A 20,898-nucleotide genomic window follows, 5' to 3' on the forward strand; every position below is an offset into this window, starting at 1 on the left:
TGACGAGGTCAGTCACCTGACTCATCAAACCCAGGTTTCAAACCGTGTCCTCGGGCTGCCCTGTCACGTAAGTCTGGGGCCTTCCCCACCGTGCACTTCAGGGTCAGGCAACGTGGTGGCCTTCAAGCCTCGGCCGCTGACTGTTCGTGTGACCTGGACAAGTTCACCGTGCTAAGCTTCAGGTTCCTCTCTCAGGAGACTGGGGCTAACATTATCTAGCCTGCAGATTTTTCTGGAGAATCAGAGATTACTTCTGTAAACTCCCTGGCACATGTATTTTTTAAGTGCCTGTGACTTGGCAGAAGAAAGAACCAGGAACTCCCTACCAGTCCCTACTTGCCAAACATTAGACCGGCCCAGTGAGTCCGGGATTGGCTCCTTCCGTCCCCGCTTCTCTGATGCCACCTTTGGGCCCACACCCACCTTCCTCCACCCGCCTGCCCACCGGGAAAGCTCAGCCCTATCTCACACTCTGGACACACACAGACACAGGGCCATCATCTGTCCTGAGAATATCACAGAAGCATGGAAGGAAGCCTCACGCGAGACAGCCACAATATAAGCCCTTTGGATCTAGCAGAAGCCGGCATGTCACGAGACACGCGCTTTATTTCCACTCTGTCTCTGACTCACTTCCTCTTGCCGTTTCCACACCAACGAAATGGGGAACACATGCCTTTCCTCTGCAAAGGCCTGCTGGGAGCAGCCACTTAACTAATTGGCAGTGACTGCCGTCTCAGGGAGCCAGGCCCGTGTTTCTGGGCGAGCTGTGCCCTGCTGGGGTCACGCGGTGTACCCCACCCCCCAGCCCAAGCCTTCTCAGCCCCAGTTCCCATAGGGCCAGCATGGTGCCCGCTCCAGGCCCCCCAGTCCATCACTGGGTTAATCCCTCCCCATTACCTCTGGAAGGAAGGAACCAGAAAGGTGGTGATTATCCCCCAGCCAGAATTCAATGTAATTCAAAAAGCATTTATTGAGGCTCTAGCACATTTTCAGCTCGCCACGCCCACACACATCACCCACTCAGGATCATTCTTTTGCCAGCACCTACCAACCCGGAGGCCGGCTGACATGGGGCTGGCTGGCAGGGGTGGGGGGGGGGGGAAGCAACGTAGATGTGTGAGCCCGTTCTTCCTTGTTCCTCTTCTCGCTAGTTCAAGGACTTTGATTACTAGAGCTAGGCAGACTTCCTGCGTGCCCTCTGGGCTGCACTGTTCCCCCAACCCTTGAGCAAACCCCCGGAACCTTGCTCCCTATTTGCCAGTTCATGAGTGATTTCTGCTAACCTGCTTTTTCCCCTCCTTCCTCCCTTCTTTCCCAGCTCTCCTTCCTTCCTCCTCCCCTCCCCTGTTCTTCCCTTCTTCTCCTTCCCGCGCCCCTGCCTTTCTGACTTCTTCTGTTTCAGGAGGCATGCCAGACTCCAGAGATAGGCAGCTAAACAGAAGAGGGAAGAGGGTCCCTGTCCAGCAGAGACTCATAATTCAGTCAAGAAGAAGATGAGGGGCACCTGGGTGGCTCAGTTGGTTGAGCATCTGTTTTTGGCTCGGGTCATGGTCTCTAGGGTCCTGGGATTAAGCCCCACATCAGGCTCCCAGCTCGGCATGGAGTCTGTTTCTCCCTCTTCCTCTGCCTCTCCCCCTGCTTGTGCGCTCTCTCTCTCAAATGGATGAATAAAATCTTTAAAAAAAAAAAAAAAAAGAGAGAGGAAAAAGATGAACGTAATCTAGCCACAGCATGAGATGAGATCTAACAGGGGTCCACGCTTGGTGCTTGAGGAGCATGGAAGAGCACTGATGTAGGGGGCCCCAGAATCTCAGGAGAAGGTGACACAGCAAGATCAGAAACCACATGACGTGGCATGAGGCTGGTGAGGAGGGTGGTGAGGGGTGTTGGGCAATGAGAAGACAGTGGCAACACACTAAGGAATTTGAACATCACCCTGTGGGGAAGCAGATTTTCATTTAAAAGATATAATTCGGGGCACCTGGGTGGTTCAGTGGTTGGGCATCTGCCTTCGGCTCAGGTCATGATCCCAGCGTCCTGGGATCGAGCCCCACATCAGGCTTCTTGCTCAGCAGCAAGCCACCTTCTCCCTCTCCCTACCACTCCCCCTACTTGTGCTTTTTCTCTCTGACAAATAAATAAATAAAATCTTAAAACAAAAACAAACAAAAAAAACGATCTAATTCAGGCTAGAGGACAGATCGCAGGTGTGAGCTGGGAGGCTCCGGGGCAGTTCTGATGATGCAGTTCCTGGGCCGTGACTCCCAACTGGTGACGCAGGGGAAGGGGGACCCGATTCGCAGGCTTTGCTAATGCTGGTGTAAATGCTTCCAAGGCTGATTTCAAGCTACCATGTGACTTTGCTGAAAGTGCCTTTGGGGGAGAAAGGGCTGCCATCAGCTTGTGAGAGCTGGTTGGGCAGGGGCTGGGAGGGCACATTTCTGAGGACCTGCCTCCAGCCCGGCTCTGACCTGACCCTCAACCCTCCACATCTGGCCCTGCAGGCTTCCCCCACCCACATCCAGCACTTGAAGATGGCAACATACAAGGTGCCCAGAAGCCTGGAGTTTTAAGATGTGCTTCTCCCTCCAAGGAGCTTCTGTTATTCTCTAATCTCCTAAAGGTTGTAATTTTCAAAACCACATTCTTTGTCATCTCTAACCCCAAACTAAATTCTTTCCCAGCTTCTCTACTTTTGAGTCATGATCTCAACTCATTCCTTTTCTCCCAGCCTACGACTCCAGCTAATCTCATTTCCCTGGCTGGGTGCATTACAGAGTTGGTTGTTGAGCAGGGAAATTTGGTGCCGTGACGAATCGATGCTTCAGTTATAGGCATTTGACTGAGTTCTTCCCCATTTTCTTGAGAGGTTAATGAGGGGGGCAGATGACAAGCAGCTGAATTCATAAGCGGTTTCTCCATCGACTGCTGATCGAGTGTTTGTATTCACTTGGGGACTGACTGCTATTTTAATTGGCCTTTGTTCACACCTGTTAATTTGGCATTAAAGAGTTTGTGGTTATCAGGTGAGAAGCTCCAAGTGAAGCACAGGATGGGGAGAGACCATGACTACAAATGCTGGCCACAAAAGACTCCTGAAATCTGCAACAGGTTGGTAAGACACGCCAAGTGTAACAAAACACAAGTGGCGAAATGGGATAAACGTGAGGTTCTTTACGTAGATTAAAAAAAAAAAAAACCCATAAAACTTCCCCAATCTGGGGTGAGGAAGATGTGGTTTAGCAACGGCATGGGTTAAACAAAAATGGGGTTTAAGCTGTCTGTGAGCTCATGGTTAGTCACTATGATACATACGGCTGCCAGAAAGATCAATGCAATTTTGGGGCTACTAGAAAAACCCCTAAAATAGGGACGGTGATTTTCCCCGGGGCTCTGCATAGACATGACCACATCAACAGCACTACTGGCCCAGAGACCCTGAGGTTTGACAGGCTGCCACATTCTAGAAGGAGGACATTCAGAGTCCTGGGAGCCTGGGAATTCTGTCTCATGACACAGGAGGGGCAGGGGAGAGAAGTCCTGGGAAGTGAGGACAGGACTGCTGGTTTCAAATGGTTGTAGGGCTGCCAAAGCAAAAGAAGGACCCCACTCTTTTATCCAAGTCAAGGATTAAAAACGTGCAACAGAGAGACAGGAGGGAAAAGGGTCTTTGTGTGTGCAGAGGACATACTTTCCAGGGTATTTGCACTCTTGCTATCTTGTTGACATCTCGCAAGGCAGAAGTCATTCCCATTCTGAGGATGAGGAAAAGCGACTGGGCAGCTTGCCTCGGCTCACCCTTATTAAGTGGCAAAGGCAGGACCAGATCTCGGATTTCCCATTTTAACCCAACAAATGCAAGTTGGCGCTGACAGCTCCAATCCCACCTGGGAGCCCACCCTCCCCCAACCCCACTCTGGCGTTGTCTCCTCACATCCAGGGTATTTCTGTGCCAGAGAGGACAGCTCCAATGAACCCTGCTTTTCTGTGTGACCCAAACAGAAACTTACATGTAAGCTTATCACCTTCTAGCCAGGCAGCACCAAAAGGAACACCAGCATTTGATATATTAATATGTGTAATAATGATGGTGACATCCACTTTTATTTTTAAGTTATCTCTTAGGACCCATTTAATAAACAGGAAAAAAAAATCGACCATAAACATCGATAATAAAAAAAATTGACATTATTTTCCAGTGGGAAAGTACAAAGTCAGTGCTAACAGTTGGCCCCCTCGTCTAGTACCACCTTGAAAACAGCTAAAACATCCTTTTGAAAAAGCTTCCCCACCTGCCAATCCCCGATCTTCCCCTCTTCGCAAATCTGGGACACAAATTTGCTTTATGTAAACAGATATCAAAGCCATTAAACATGACACGGGCCCCCACATGCACCCTGCAGCCATCAGCTTTCGTTTTAATGCGGATTGGATGAAACGGCAATTTAGACGCCCCGTCAAGCAAACAGGATGCCACCTGTGTGTGAGGCTCTAGGAAATTAAAAATAGATGGAAAAATCCTCAGCAGTGAAAAACGCTAATGACAACTTTGAGGCACCACTACAAATCGTCTATATAAGCCAAGAAGCCAAGAGAAAAAGAATAAAATCTTATGCTTACGGCCTTGAAAGGAAACCGGGACAATTGCCAGGTGATTCAGAACTGGCTTTCTAAAGGCAAGCTGGTTAAAATATAAAGCAAGTCCCATGTACGGACCTGGTCCCCCAACTTGGGGAAACACCCCATACCCCCAACGGGGGAAAGCATGGATCATGTGCACAAAGATGTTCACACCTGTACTATTTATAGCAGGGAGATCCTAAAATCAGAACAAAATCATCAGAGCGCTGCCTGGGGGGTGCAGGGATTCCAGGCACTATCGATAATGATAAACTCGATTAAAATATGAGCACTGGTTACATGAAAACATTTGTATAAAGATGCGAAGTGACAAGGAACAAAGTTCACATCCTGATTACAACGACATAAAAACGCATCTACATTTAGAATGACATACAGATAAAGGATCCTAAGTTCTTCGACCTTTCAATTGGTTAACTATATGAAAAAAATCAGTGACTTCCACAGGAGAGGGGCCAGCCCTCTCTCCGTTGTCCACCTCAACCTGCCTTTGTGACACAACCCTCCTTTCTGGGCTCTGCATGTAGCCCCGAAGGAGGGGCCAATCCCTGGCCTCAAAAGCAAGACTAGAGAGAGCAAACAGGCCCTGGAAATCCAGATTTCTGGATCTTCTCTACACTCGGGATCCGGGGTGAATAGGGAGGAGAGGTAGCCCAGTATGATCTGCAGAGAGCCCCAGGACTAGACAGTTCTCTGTGACTGCAGACAGTCCTCTGAGAAAGCAGAGCGTGGGCAGCACGGCAGGGAGCCCCATGCCCCTGGGACCCTGACTGCGTGTCCTCTTCCTTCCTCCACCGCTGCATGCACACCAAGGGGCTCACTTCCTAGAACGAATAGCATTTCCTTAGGTTGACCCTAGGCCCACACCTCACATGCACAGTGAGCCCATTCGGTGCTCATAACACACTGCTATACACTCATAACATACTGTGTCATCTATCCCACGGATGAAGGAGGTGAGGCTGAGCTGAGTGACTTCTGGAAGGCCACAGAGCAAGTAGAGAGCAGAGCTGGGGCTCTTTACCCCCACACCCTGCAGGGATGCAGGGCCCTGGGCTGCCCGTGAAGGCAGCCGTGCTCGGCCCACAGACACCTCCTGGTACTGTCCTTTGGGTTCTATATCCTAAATCGTGACAAGGCCAGACTGCTGGACCTATAATACCAATACGGTCTCAGACAGCACCTGGTCCCACAGCTGCGTCACCCTGGCTCTGTGCACACGTGTCAGTATACATACTGTACACTGATAGACTCTCTCCTTGACCACATTTCAGCCGGCTTCCTTTGAGCCCTCCGCTCGGCCAGCCCCGAGCTTCGGCTTCCGTCCCTGTCCTCATGGAGTCGGTCTTCAGCAAGACTCCTGCTAGGTGGCCTTAACCAGAATTCCCCACCTTCCGCAGCTGATTTTTCTTGATATCTGGTTCAATTTCCCACCGCCCCCCTTCCATCCGCATCGCCTAGGTAATATCAGATTGCCCTGGCCCGCCTTCAGCAGCAATCCTATTATGTCCCTTCAGAAAAGAATTACCCTACACTCTTAGCAATTTTTCCATCCACGGATTCCCTACCCTGCTTCTTAGCTATCAATCCCTACTCTTCCTCGTTTTATTTTCATGACTTTCCCCTCCAGCAAAACCCCATTGCTCTATCCTCCCAAATAAAGTCCTCCTTACCATCTTTAACAAGGATCTGAATAATTTTTTGGTAACAATGTAGACATAAACAGATGGTCACATTGCAAGGCTCCGTCCCTAGTGAGTGGAGACCTCTGGGGCTGGATCCAGCCACGTGTACATTTTACTGGCATCCCAGGTGACTCTGATACTCACCCACAGGCAGCAGAGGTGCAGGTGGGGCAGCGGTTTTGGCCCTTGTCTCGGAAGGGAGAGCTGAGTTTCAAAGAGGCTGACACATGAGGACTCTTGGCTGGGACCGTGGTCTCCTGATTCCCTGTCTGGAGGCCTCTCATTACCAGGCCAGGTCCTATCGTTAGAACTCGTTCTCAAACATGCGAACTTCCTGGGTGTCTCTGAGCCTTTACTTCAGAGCACAGGAGCGGTTTCTGTTTCAGTCTCTTGTTACCCAAGCCCATTATTGGGAAATGGACAGAAAGAGAAGAAATAGGTGGTTTTGGTTATTCAGAGCTCAGAAAATTTGAGGGAACCCTGATCTTTTAAAACTCCAGTCATAGTTGGGAATGCCGAGTGCGGCGGTGAGAAAAACCCCCAGCCTAGAGTCATCTTCCCAAACACTACTCCAACTGGGGGAGGATCTTTTTCTTCCCTGGTTAGAAGAACAAAATAAAACACAAAGGGAAAAACCCAATCCCAAATTTTCTGAGCCCAAAGGAAGGCAAAATTACTATTACCTTTTTTAAAGGGCTATGGAAGGGAAAGATCTCATGGATCCATGTCAGGCATAGAAACTAAGCCAGGTGTCCTGGCTAGGCCAAGAAAGAACTGACCCATAGGGTCTGCTGTGGGACACTGTTTTTGAATACGAGGCTCTGAGAATGGGGGTTTATGGGCTCAGCAATGTGTCATCAAAAAAAAAAAAAAAAAAAAAAGACACCTGCTCAGTTGGTTAAGTGTCTGCTGCCTCGGGTTAGGGTCATGATCCCAGGGTTCTGGGATGGAGCCCCACATGGGCTCCCAGCTCGGCGGGAGCCCTCCACCTGCTGCTCCCCCTGCTTGTGCTCCGTCTCTCTCTCTGACAAATAAACAAATCTTTAAAAAGGAAAAAAAAAAAAAAAAGGAATAGAAAGAGAAAAGAAATGCAGGGTGTTTCCCCATAGCTCTGTCCTTCTCACAGAGGTACAGAGCTGCACTCATTCATTGACTCCTGTCTGCCCGGAAAGGTAACTGATAAGGAGCCCACTTAGGCTTCTGCAATCAAGGTCGTATTAAAAACTTGAAAGACTATACACATACCCGCTATACAAACATGCTGCCATGGTTGCAAGGAGGTTGTAGGCAGAAAGGGAGACACGGAGAAAATGCACCAGCTGTTCTGGAAAGGTAATTGAGTTTTCCTTTTTAATGGGTTTGGCCTCAATGATGAATAGTTCTTAAAAAATCACTTGGGCTATCTGTATAGCTATACTGGAGCCACGACTGAAAAGAGTGAGGTGCCCACCTCCTACTTCCAGCCCCAGGTGACTTCCCTAGCCCAGGGGCTACAGTCCTGGGCTCTGGTCTGTGAAAATCACAAATCTGCCCCCCCACCCCCCATGCCAGGGATAAGTCTATGTTTGACATAACAGTCCTTGGCCCTTTCTGCCTTTAGCTCTTATTTCATTGAGGTTTCCGAAGCACACAGGAAGTCAGAAAAAAGAACAGCAACCTACTTCTCCACAGCTTCACCACAGACTTGAGGCGGGAGGGAGAGAGAGCACAGCAGAACCCAGAAAGTGCTCTGTGGCAGGGGGTGAGAGGAGCCAGCCCTGGGGCCCTTCCCCTCATGGTGGCTGTTCTGTCCACACTGAGGTCTTCAAGAGCCTCCAGTGCTCCCCCACCACCCCTCATTCTATTCTTTCCTTCTGTTGACTGAGAATTTTCTCATCCTTTACATGCACACACAAAAAACAATAATGTTTAAGTCTTTTGAATCACATTCAACTTCAGCGCCAGAATGATCCTTTGATAATGTGGCCAACTCACCTCACCTGTGGGGACCTCAGGCTTCTCATCAGAGAAAGTGAAGAGATTAGGGGACAGGAACATGTTTCCAACAAAGTCTAAAGCATGAATATTTCAAACTGTTAAAAGTGATAGCCCGATTCCTGAGACGGTTTAACTCCTCACTGTCTGGCGGAAAATGCTTCAGTGTTGGCGGAACCCCCAAAATACTTCTCAGGGGCCCTGAACTCCAGGGTAAAGCTGCAGGATCAGATTAGATGCTTCTCAAAGTGCCCTCTTGGATCTAAAATTCTGAGAGCTAAAATCATTACCTACAGGAAATCTCCTAGGATTTTGCAGGAGAAATGCTTGCCTGAGAAAAAAAAATGTGAGGGGTGGGAAAATAGAGAGACAAAAAAAAAAAAAAAAAAAAAAGAGTAATGACTTGGGATATTGATATCAGGGAAAACAGATCAACTAAAATGATAAACTCACCAGTGATGAGAATCAGCTCTGAAGGGCCTTATAACTAATTGGGTTTTTACCTCCTTTGTTTTGTAGATGAGGCCAGAGATGATGAGTGACTTCCCCAAAGACACAGAGCTGGACTCTTGATTGTGGGAACAAGCACAGAGGCCCTCTGAAGGGTAAAACCACTGAAACCTTTGTTGGGAGGCCCCTGTCACCGGGGTGAATGCCCTGGCAAGTACAAGAGACCAAGCGATCCCTTACAGACCAACCATGCAGATGACACCAGCCAGGTCAGGTACAGAGTCACACAGGGGTGGAAGCTTTTGTTCTCTAGAACCTTCCACAACCAGACCCAATACCTCTCTGATGGTTACCTCACCCTGCCCACCATGAGGGAGAAGCTTCTTCCAACCCGAGCCTAGGTGCTTGCCTGCCCAGAATGAGGTAGACAGGGCATTTAATTTCAAAGGTGACCTTACACAGGGACTTTTTCCTCACACACAGAGGACTGAGTGGCAGTTCACAAAGCACTTGCCCAGTCTCCTTTCTCTTCTCTCTAGAGGGGATGCTGGCTCCGAAAAGGTGCAGGCCCACACTCAACAGAATGCAGAAAAAGGGTCAGAACAATGGCCTCCCAACTGGCAGCCAAAGGAGGTTTCCAGGAGGGGCAGGTTTGTGCCACATTAGGGAGCAGAAGAAGCACAACTTCCAGGTCTCCCCTGCCTAGTCAACACATCTGGAACAAATCCTGTTACCAACCTGAACCTCAGCAAGCTCACCCACCCAAGCTGGACGTGAGAACACGATCTTCCCTAGAACTGTTATGAATATTAACAAATAACGTATAGAACCACACTTGGTGAACCTGGAACCCCTGATGTCAAGGGTTGGTCACAATCACAACTCATCTGTGTTCCTCTGGTTCAAGCATCTACGCAAACATTTCGAAGGCAGTGACTCAGTCTTGTCAAAGGCAACCCGCTGGTTCCAGTTTGGGGCTGTTTTTAGTACCGGAGAGTCCCTTTCTATGATGTGGTCAAGGAATTTTCCTACAGCTGTTCCTGGGAGGTGCCGGCGCTGCCTGGGGAGCTGCCCCACCTGAGCCGCGCCGCCTCCCTTCTTTGCACGGCCAGTCCTGGTTCTCAACACAGGACTGCAGACACATGACAATTTGAGGTAGGGTGGGCTGTTCCTAGATCATTTCATACCAAGACTGCCTGCTGTCCATACACATTTTAATGCCCACTTCAATGGATGAGTTTGGACGAGCCAGGCTGACATCAGTGATGGCAAGCAGACACCCCCAGAGGCCACTCAGTCTTTCGGCAGGGGCACTGGGTAGGGGGGCAGTCAAGCTGGCCAGGTCGGCCCTGAAGTTCCCAGCTCTCTGGCTCTGGTCTCAGGTTCCTCGGACTTTAGAGCTGTACACAGGCTTTGAAGGAGCATCCCCTAAGATGTTCTCCCAGAGTCTTCTAATCACCACTGTGCCTCCTGTTTGGCCACTGAGTCTACTCTGACCTCTAGTCCCTGCTCATCCCTGTGCTAAGCTGGCTGGTCCCCATAGTGTGGGCGGAGCAGACTAACATCCCACTCCGGGGTTCTATTCTCAGCTCTCAACATCACTGCCATCAGCATCGCCATTGTTTGTCATGTGTCTAATTGCACATGGCCGTGTGCCAGGTGAGGGGAATGTACCCCAAACACAGGCTGCCCCGCTCACTGCCATGGCCCACGGCCCTGCTGGGAACCAACAGGTCATATGGGTAGAACACGGCCCTGGATGTGGATGGGCACGGTACACTCAGTAAATGCAGGGCTCACCCATGGTGGGGAGCAGCGCTGAGTGCATCCCATGGAGTGGGGGAGAAGAGGCCCACTAGGGGAGAGGTATGAGGAGCAGAGGAAAGAATGCCGCCCCACCAGGCAGGCTTCCAGGCTTTGCATGTTCAAGTTCCAACTCCCAAGGCCACAGAATTGACTGTATTTGGAGATAGGACCTTTAAAGAGGTGATTCAGGTCAATGGAGGCCTTGTAAAAAGAGGAAATCTGGACTCACAGAGAAACATCAGCTGTCTACAGAGAAAAGACCGGGGTGAGGACACAGTGAGAAGACCGCCATCTGTGCACCAAGAGAAAGGCCTCTTGAGAAACCAACCCTGTGGACATCTTGATCTTGCACTTCCAGTTTCTGGAACAGTGAGAAACAAAGGTCTGCTGTTGAAGTCACTGAGGTGGTAGTATCTTGTCAGGAGATCTGGCTTCTGGTTCCTCCTCTCCCCTAACTGGTAGCTGTGAACTCCGAGAAGTCATTTCTGCTCCACTGCCTCCCCGGTATGACCCCACAGGGACCAGCCCAAAGGATCAGGATGGTGTGGGATCTTGCGTTGGAGGGGGTCTAGGAGATCTCCCAGTCTGGTGGTTTCCAAACCCTGGTTGCTTTTCAGGGGTATGCAAATACAGGAGGCCTATTTGAGATCTACCCATCAGAATAAATGATGAGTGTGTTGGGGCAGTGAGGGCACAATGGAACAGGAATCTTCATTCCAGCAGGAAGGGTGTTATATTGCAGTTTGAGAAGGAATGCATCACAGCCAATGAGGCTGATGCCAGGAGGGAAATGAGCTGCTCAAGTCCGATGCTCCGTGCCAGGCAGACAAAGCTGGGATTGAGCTGTGGTGTCTTTGTCCAGGCTGCTTCTGGCTCTAAGTCTTCCTTGTGCATCTGGGGCAGGGTACGGGGAACCAGGAGAACTGACCCGGTAGGGACTGCAGTGCTCCCCTCTTTTCACTATCCCCAATGGGAACCCCAATGATGCAGGCCATGTCACCCTGTCCTGGATGCTCAGAATGAAGACTCAGCCTGCTTCTTCCAGCCCCTTCCTCCTCACAGGACAGCCATGCTCCACTAACCCTGAGACTGTTAACAAATTTGCTCACCTCTCTGAGCCTAGAGTCCCCTATATACAGACAGAGAGAAAGCCTGGACTCTCAGGGTGTTTCTGGCTGGAGGTGCTGACCATAGCACCTTGGGGCTGGAAGGCCATGGAAACTTCTTCCTGGTGCACCTGAAGAAAAGGATCCCCTCAGGACTTGTGGGCTGGGCCTTGTCCTAACCATGTTTCCTAGTTTCTGTGCTTGGCGCTTTGACCTCTGGGGCCCTGCTGACTCTGGAAGGATTTGTGCTAGCCAGTTCTCCAGAGCATGCCTTTCATTCATAAACCAACCAATCTGGAGCTCCACCACCCATCACCTCGTTTATTGGACTCTCACTCCTTGGGCCAAGCCACCTGCTCTAATCACCCCGGGGACAGGTAGCACACAACTAGGGACAGTCCCTGTGCCCCCAGAGCCTGCTGAAATTACTCCAACCAGCTAATAATTCTAGACCGGCTTGCCCTGCTTCACCATCCCTTCCCAAGGAAAACACCTGAGAGGCTCATGGCCACATTTCTCCCCTCTCCCTGTGCCCCCTGACTTACACTGGGGCTTCTCAATAGGATCCCTCTGCTTGGCATACTCTGCCTCCTGTTTCTTGGGACTAGTGAGTATAAACTTCCTCCAAGAATCATTTCGTGTCTTCCCACTGTACCAAACAAATTCTGCTTAAAATAAATCCTGAGTCTCCTCAAATTGGATCTGCCGTGGTCTTTACCTCCAGGCCCGGGGCCACCCCTTCTGGGGTTCACATCCCTGGCAGTCTATCTCTCATGTAAGGTACAGATATGTTCATTGTCTATGTGTACCTCCCACAGGAAAGGTTTGGAACCCCTGACCTGGTCAACTTCCAGTCTGGCAAAGGAATGCCCCTCAAGATCCCCATGGCCCCCTCAGCCCATGGGGTCTTACTGCCTTAGGCACCAGTCTTCTCTGCTTCTAAGGAGCTAGAAAAGTCTGTGTTATGCTCACCACAAACCTGACTTCTCTCAGCTATTGGCCCCTGGTTGGAATATTGGCCTCTGGGGACATTCAAAATGAGCTCAGACCTTCCTTCTTCAATATGACAACCCTTCAGCTATTTTCAAAGCAGTTCTCAATTCCCTTAGGGGCATGTCTTCTCCTGTCTAAACACTTCCAGTTCCTTCCTTGTGCCCCAGGAGTTGAGAATTAAGCTTTTTGCGATTCCATGGCTCTAGCAGATCTCATTTAAGGCCCATCTCTGATAGTCAAGCTTGAAGAAGATAGGACCTGGACCTAAAAAGATGCCTGAACTCCATGTGACCACTTCTAGTTCTTCAGGAGATTTTGAATCTCAGAAAGGTGAAATCTCAGAAAGGTGAGCAGACTTGGTCACAGTCTTGGGGTTAGTGGAGCATGGCTGTCCTGTGAGGGGGAAGGGGCTGGAGGAGCAGGCTGAGTCTTCATTCTAAGTGTCCAGGACAGGGTGACATGGTCTAAGAAGTGCCTCCCTCGCTGGAGGGGAATGAGTTTTCCTACCAGGACTCAAGGCACCTCTGCTGATGGTTGCCATGGAAAAATGGACGCCTGAGCCCCACAGGCCCGCTTCTAGTGTTTCATGAGAAGCTGGATATTCAGATTTCTTATGTGAACTTTTTAACCTTTAAATGTTGGCATAAATTTACAAAACATTGTGTAAACTAACAAAGACGTGTCTTTGGAATGGCTTGAGCCCCGGGACAACTATTTGCATTCCATCAGGAGGGCCAACCCCAGCCAGGGTTCCTCTCCCCTTCAGGATAGGGTGGTCACTCAGTACCCTGGCAACCCAAGGGCTTTCTCAGCTATAGCATTCTGTAGCCATGGCTCCCTGTGCTACTTAATTTTATGTGTCAGCTAGACTGGGCTATGGGATGTCCAGATATTTGGTCAAAGATTATTTTGGGTGTTTCTGTAAAGTTTTTGGATTAGATTAACATTTGAGTTAGTACATTGAGTAAAGCAGATTGCTCTCTCTAATGTGGGTGGGCCTCATGCAATCAGGTGAAGAAGGTCTTCTAGAATTAAAAAGGTTCACCTCCTTCTGAACATGAAAGAGTTCTTTTAAAAAAAAAAGATTTTATTTTATTTATTTATTTTTTAAAATTTATTTATTTGACAGACAGAGATCACAAGTAGGCAGAGAGGCAGGCAGAGAGAGGAGGAAGCAGGCTCCCCGATGAGCAGAGAGCCTGATCTGGGGCTCGATCCCAGGACCCTGGGATCATGATCTGAGCCGAAGGCAGAGGCTTTAACCCACTGAGCCACCCAGGCACCCCGAAAGAGTTCTTCTTGCCTGCCACCCTTTCAAGTGCGGCATTGAACAGATTCCTGCCTTTTGAACTCAAATGTAAACTTCAGCTCTTCCTGAGTCTTAGGCCTGTTGGCCTTCATTCTGGAACTATCCTGTGGATAGTTCTGGGTCTCCAGCTTGCTGTTGCTGATCCATATATACTATTGGTTCTGTTTCTTCAGGAGAGTAAGACACTCTCTTTAACCGAAAGAAAAGACAGCTACAAATCTCAGGAGGAAACTAAACACTGTATTATATGAAAACCACTTTTTTTGTTCTTGCTTGATCATTTATACCATATTTCCAGTGTTGAATGTAATAACAATAACAACTACCATTTATCAAGCACTTTTTGTGTTTCAAGCATGGCCCACCAGGGGGCCTGGGTGGCTCAGTCTGTTAAGCATCTGCCTTTGGCTCAGGTCATGATCTCAGGGTCCTGGGATCAAGCCCCACTTCTCCCTCTACCTCTGCCTCTCTCACCCCTGTTCCTGCTCTCTCTTTCATTCTGCTCTCTCTCTCTCAAATAAAAAAATATTTAAAAAAAGAAAAATAGTGTACATAAATTTTTATATATTTTATTTATATTTGTTTATATATTATTTATATATATGAAAATTGCATAAATTTATATGTTCTTATATATAACATAACACAAATATATGTATTAATAAATATTCAACATATATTTATAAATTTTATATATTTATATATAAGTTCATTAAAATATACTTGAAATTATTTATATTTATATATATATTTTTAAAAATGTTTTTCCCTATATAATCGATATACCAGAAGACATGAGTGTCATGAGGACAGAGGCCTTCCCACCACTATAGTTTGTACCAGGTCCAGTGTTTACAAAGAGGAGGTGTTCAGTAATTTATACCTTGAATTAAGGAATGAATTTTTTTTAAATAGATCTATTAATAGCCCCTTGTTACACATGAGGAAATGGAATCTCCATGGCACTAAATCAGCAGCCCAAGGTCACAGGATGAGGAAATGGTGGAGCTGAGACACAACCCCAAGTTCACTTCAGCTCAAAACCCAAATTCCTGATCCTTGGGCCCCTCTAACTGCACATGGAAGACACAGGACCCTCTCCAGTGCTTGACTTTGACCTTCGCACCACAGCTCCTCTCAACCCACAGGGATGCCCCCGAGGGCAGCTCCTTCATGGCCCAGTACCCCTCACCCAGCCCCACACTGACAGCTTTGCCACCAAGCCATCCACCAAGGTTTCTAAAGACTAATTTGAGAGTCTAACCACAGCTTCGTCTTTAAAAATAAAGACAAAAGCAAGAGAGGAAACCTGCTGCAGCAGTCTTGGTTCACTCGGTTTTCCCCAGGGCTGCTTCAGGTAACACAACACACGGGCTGGTCTGGCACCTACACAGCGAGGCCAGTGGAACGGAGGTGAGGCTGACCGCTCTGCACCCCGAGTAGGAAGAACTTCGGAGGAGACCTGTACAATTTGCAGAGACTACCACCTCCTTAGGGTCTGTCTCTGTAACCCCATGTGGTCAAACCCCACATAGCGGGCCAACAGATAAATGCAGGTGGTGAAGGAAGCGCTCCAGACAGACCAAAACGAGGCCAGAGCTCGCACAATCATGGGGGCGCTGTCAGACCCACTCGGCTGGAAAGCACAGCAACAGACAATGAGTAACTTGGCCTCGAATGGGGCCACATACACAAGTCTCTTCATCTGCTCCTTAACAACCAGACCCTCCCAAACCCAAGTAACTGGAAAACATCCCTGATTGCTTGCTCCCTCATGGAAGCCATTTCAGTCCAAAAAATACACAAGGGAACCCCTACATCTGTTTTGTCCAAAATCAACAATATCTGACTTCTCCTGTCCCTAAAGCACCAAGCTCCCTTGTCAATGACCATAGTACAACACAACCATCCGCACCACAACACATTAAGGTAAGCGGAAGGGTGCACGGTCAGCATGTTCCAGCTCCTTCCTTGAGCCCCAGGATCTCTGAGACCCAGAGCACAGCACATCCCCGGCGAGGACCCAAGTTGTTCCAGCAAAACCCTGAAGGCTGGATCAGCTCTTATGCTCTTTGGAGGAAGTCCCTACTCTACGAACTCTGTGTTGCTTGACATTGAGTTCTTGGCAGGCCCTACATCCCCTGAGCCTCACACAGAGACTGGCGAGAACAGGGGCCCCTATGTGCTTGGGAGGGGACATGTGATTACAAGATTGCAGTATGGAAGCTACAGGGCAGGGAGTGAGAGGCAAGGGGTCTTAGGGCAGGGCCTTTGAGAAGAGGGAGGTGCAGGTTGGAAACCACTGAGAAGAGGGAGGGCGTAAAGAGAAGTTACTCCGTTCTTCTTTTATCCCAATATCACAGCTCTGTTTATTCTGAGAAGCAACCAGCTGCAGCTCCAAAATAGATATGCTGAGAACCGCCTCTAATGACAGAGAGTGCTTCTGCAGGAACCAAGGTTAGAACAGTCCTTTCCAAGGGAAAAGAGCAGAGCAGAGCCTAGAAGGGAGACACTCCCGGGGGCCTTTCTCCTGCTGCCCTGCTAGCTCCCCTCCTCCCTCCCAGCCAGAGGCAGTAGTGGCTCCTTCCAGAATCCCCAGGACTTAATACACAGCTGACCAGCTGCAGAGCAAAGAGAGGGGTCCCTCGGTCACTTTCAGCCCCAGGGACCGTGTTCAACTCTTTCCTGACAGGGGGTCCCATGGCCAGGGGTGACTGATGGCTCTCTTGTCCCCAGACCTGAACAGCCTTTCCAAGCAGCTTCTCTGAGCACAGGAGAGATAATGAAACAACCCAACAGAACAAATGCAGATTGGTTACGTATGCTCTGTTAAGAGTTTGCATGTATACAGGTGCGGTCACAAAGAAAAGCAATGGAGCAGATGTTGCTGACCCAATAAGGAAGACTTTATCCACTGCAATGGGGAGAGAGTGTAGACTCATCTCCAGACCTAGCAGGGCCAGCTGGGGATTTATAGCCAAGGGGCAAGGTGAGGGAATCAGTGGATGGAAAACAGGAGGTTGGTTGGGTGTCAAGGATGGGGGATTCCTGCGGAACGGAGCATGGCAGACCAAGGGCAAAAGGCTAAAAGTGAAGCCTCATTGGGAAGCGGGCTCAGTGGGAAGGGAGCAGAGAGACAAGCAGTTTGGGGAAAAAGCTCTTCCCCTCCATTACCTCCCTTGGAAACAAGTCAACATGGGCATTAGCCCTCAAAATAACCACCAGAGTGAGACTATGCTCCCCAGCTCCCTAGAACCAGTAATGAGAACAGTGTGAGTTTGGGCCCACAGAAAGGTCAATCCCACCTACAAAGTAGGCCTGACCGGGGCCTGACTCCACCACGTCCCATTCAGTAGGACTTGCTTTTGTCCCCTTTCTTCAGAGGAGAACTCAATAAGACTCTGATGAGAGATTCCCCACCAATGCCTACAGCACGTGTCGGGGTGAGTGTTCCTGCCTAGCTAGATCTTTGGCCGAGCAGGGACACCCAGACAAGCCCAGACACTCACAAGGTTGATTTGTCCCGTGCCTCCCCATCTCCACCTTCCAGGGTACATGCTCTGCACTTCGTAACTGCCCAGAATTACGGGACCTCCACCTGTCTCCCCTCGCTCCCTCCGAAGGGGAGGGGGATCTCTCAGGAGGCTGGGCCACTTCCAAAGCCAAGAGGGCCTCTGGGCTCAGGCCACACAGGATAAACAGCCCCTGATATTACTTCCAAATGAGTCCATTCTTGAAGTCCCTCTGTGTGTGTGTGTGTGTGTGTGTGTGTGTGTGTGACTGCCCAAGGGACCCGGGCTCAGTCACAAGCTATTTGCATATTGCATAGGCTGAATGGCACAAGAACCCCACTCAGGAACTCTCTCCCCAGGAGTGTGATTAGGTAACCGAGAGGAAATGCAGGAGCTAGAAACCTCTGCCTCCTCTGATCTTGACCTAGAATGATCTAACGAACCCTGCAGGATTTCTGGCAGATCCTGGTCTAGGCAGCCAAAAGACTTCCTCAGCTTAACTAGGCAAGGACTGGCCCACCACCTTGAGACCCGGGGCACCCAAATCTAGAAGTCGGATGTTGTCTGCAGAGACTGTTAACTTTACTAGGAAATAAACTAGATTAGCATAAAACTTGCAAGCTGGGAAGGAGGAGGCGTGGGAATTCGTCCAAAGCCCTGGACAAAGCAGACAGCCTCCCCACTGAGGGCAGGTGACTTGCACTGGGGGCACACTGGATTGGTGTTTCAGTCTGGTAGGGATGCTCTAATGAAATCCAACGACTGGGTGGCTTATAAATGACAGACATTTATTTCTCACTGAAGGCTGGAAGTCTGAGATTGGGGTGCCACCACAGTTAGTGAGGGCCCCCTTCCAGGGGTACAGATTTCTTACTGTGTCTTACGTTATGGAGGGGAGCCTGCTCGCCTGTCTTTTGTAAGAGCACTGATCCCATTCTCGAGGGTTTGTTATTGTGACCTAGTCACCTCCCAAAGGGCCCCCCATCCTGACACCATCACCCTGGTGGGGGCAGGGTTTCAGCATATGAGTTCATGGGGGTACATATTCAGATTGTGGCAGATGGAGAGATTGATGGGGTAGAAGGTGCTGAGAGGGGTCCTGTCCTCAGGCAGGTTGAACTAAGCCTCGGGTCAGGGATGGGATAGAGTACCCCGAGATATTCTAGAATAGGATTCGGGTCATCGTAAGACTCAAGTACCTAGTCTTGACTTGCCTTTGGGTTCCACATTTTCTGTGGATCGTAGGAAGTGGGTATCAGGTGGGTCACTGTTGTATTTGAAAAAGCATTTGAGAAGCTCTGTCGGTACGTCTGGAATGTGGCAGTGTAAGGAAGACATACGGGAAGTGTTGCTGGGACTGAGGGCCAGACTTCTCATATTTCTGGGGCAGGATCAATGGGAGGTGCTGTAAAAATGGAAGGCATGTTTGGGGTGGTTGTTTGGGATCTGTCTCTCTGGACTCCGCAGTCTCTCATTACCTTTTCCCATATTTCAACCCTCCAGGGGTTTGTTTGGTGGCCTTGGACAGGAAGGTCGATTTCCAACCACTCTGCCCAACAGTCCCCATCCTGAGCGGCATCTCTGGCCTCCCTCATTCAAAGATGTGTGTAACCTGAGGGACTGTGTGTAACCAGAAGCCTTCGGGGAGGCACAGACTACTACTAGTGATAACTTTAAAATAACAGACATCTATTAGGACTTTTTAATCTGCCAGCCACAAATAGGAACTTAATTCTCAAAACAAAGCAGAAAGGTTGGAACTACCGTCCTCCTGCCGTGTTATATGTGGGGTAACGGAGGCACACAGAGGTTACAATCACTCTCTCGATGACATAGAGCTAGGGCACGGCAGCTCCGTCTCCTTCCCAAACCAGTACACCACACCAACTTTCACGGAAGCATATAGGACTTCGTTACATTGAGGAGAAATCCACCCGGGCTTCTGCTGGTCCCTGCTCTTGGAAAACTGTTTTATTTCCTTTCCCCCATAGGCAGCGTGTGCTTTTCCACACCAGGGGTCAGTTCTGTGTGCAGCTGCTTTCCCAGGGTCTCCTCTGGTCTCCCTCGGCCTGGGGCTGGGCCCCAGGGACTGTGATTGTCATCAGTCAGCAAAGATCACGGAGTGCCTGCCGCATGGGCAGACAGGACAGAGAATAGAAAGGCAAGCGAAGTGTGAGGCAGGAACTTAACGACCTAGTTGGACAGGCAGACGCGTCTGTGGATGAATTCCACAGGGTGGAGTGTGGTAAGTGCTACAAGAGAGGCACAGATCAAATCAGACTCGGGAGCGGCCAAAGAGAAAGGGGTACCCTCACCTGACCGGGGAGGGCAGCGTGGGTGTTGGATAGCTCTGTTTGTATGCTTGTTTTAAGATTTTATTTATTTATTTGAGGGAGAGAGAGAGAATGAATCGGCAGGGGGAGGGGGCAGGGAAAGAGGGAGAAGCAGGCTTCCCGCTGTGCAGGGATCATGACCTGAGCCCGAAGCAGAAGCTTAACAGGATGAGCCACCCAGGCAACAAAGGAGGTGGGCGGGGAGCGTGCTCAGCAAAACTCACAAGGAATGCAGGCGAACAGCTAAAAAGTGAAGGCTTGCTCAGGATTGAGAGAGAGTGCCAAGGTTTATAAAGGTGACTCTACCCGACAGTTGTGCAGAGACAGACCTGGGGGCAGCCACTGGGAGGCTGATGCATCCATTAGGGTAGGAAGAAGTAGAGTCTCGCCCAGGACGGGAAGTAACAATGAAGGGAGATAAAAGGAGATTTCAGAAGCAGAATCCACAGGGAATTGGTAGCCACTGGAAAGGGAACCTGTGTCGCCTGCAACCTTCTCCAGGCAACGGGAGCCTGCTGGGGCTATTCATCTAGTTGAAAGATGAGAAGGTTGGGCTGGAGAGTTCTATTTGGGACTGGGGCCATGCCTGGATGGGTAGAGTTAGTGGGAGGGCTAATCACGCTTGCTTAACAATAGCTCAAGAATTTATGGGCTCAATTCCGTTTGATGCTTATGGCATGGAATGCAATGATTCTCATCTCCATGTTCCCCGTGTCTGCCTCTCAGAGGCTCTTTTTTGCAAAGCCCCATTCCAGTTCCATCTCTGCCATAAAGTTTCCTTCTCATCCCTCAATAGGACGAGCTCTTCCTCCCTGAGGCACGTCTTGTTTCTTATGACCATGCTATGCTCCCTCTTTTGGACTGTAGGTTTCTTGTAGACTGGGAATAGTACCTTATACACTCCCCCCTGCCCTGGGCCCGGGTGTATCTAGCACAGGACTGGACTATAAGGAGTTGACCATCATTCACCTAGGAGCATGGAACTGAAAGGCCATGGGGCAGTCCCTCAGGTTACACACTCTGAAGCTACACAGGGCCCCTCCTTGCATGCCTGTGGGATGCCCCTTGAAGCTCACAGTGGAAGAG

The 20,898-nt window shown here is 49.6% G+C and overlaps 1 protein-coding gene across 4 annotated transcripts in view; it reads right to left on the reverse strand.

Moving 5' to 3' along the window:
- Positions 1-20,898, reverse strand: part of PTK2B (protein tyrosine kinase 2 beta) — a 122,027-nt gene that overhangs the window by 64,691 nt on the left and 36,438 nt on the right. The window contains exon 1 of one of the 4 annotated variants that reach the window (XM_059372770.1): positions 6,474-6,651. The exons of the other annotated variants lie outside the window; for them this stretch is intronic. The gene's annotated coding sequence lies outside the window, so the exon portion shown is untranslated. Of the gene's footprint in view, positions 1-6,473; positions 6,652-20,898 lie in introns of those variants that run through there. 4 annotated transcript variants of the gene reach the window in all.

The sequence above is a fragment of the Mustela nigripes genome, chromosome 1, assembly GCF_022355385.1.
Source record: "Mustela nigripes isolate SB6536 chromosome 1, MUSNIG.SB6536, whole genome shotgun sequence".
NCBI classification, from domain to species: Eukaryota; Metazoa; Chordata; class Mammalia; order Carnivora; family Mustelidae; genus Mustela; species Mustela nigripes.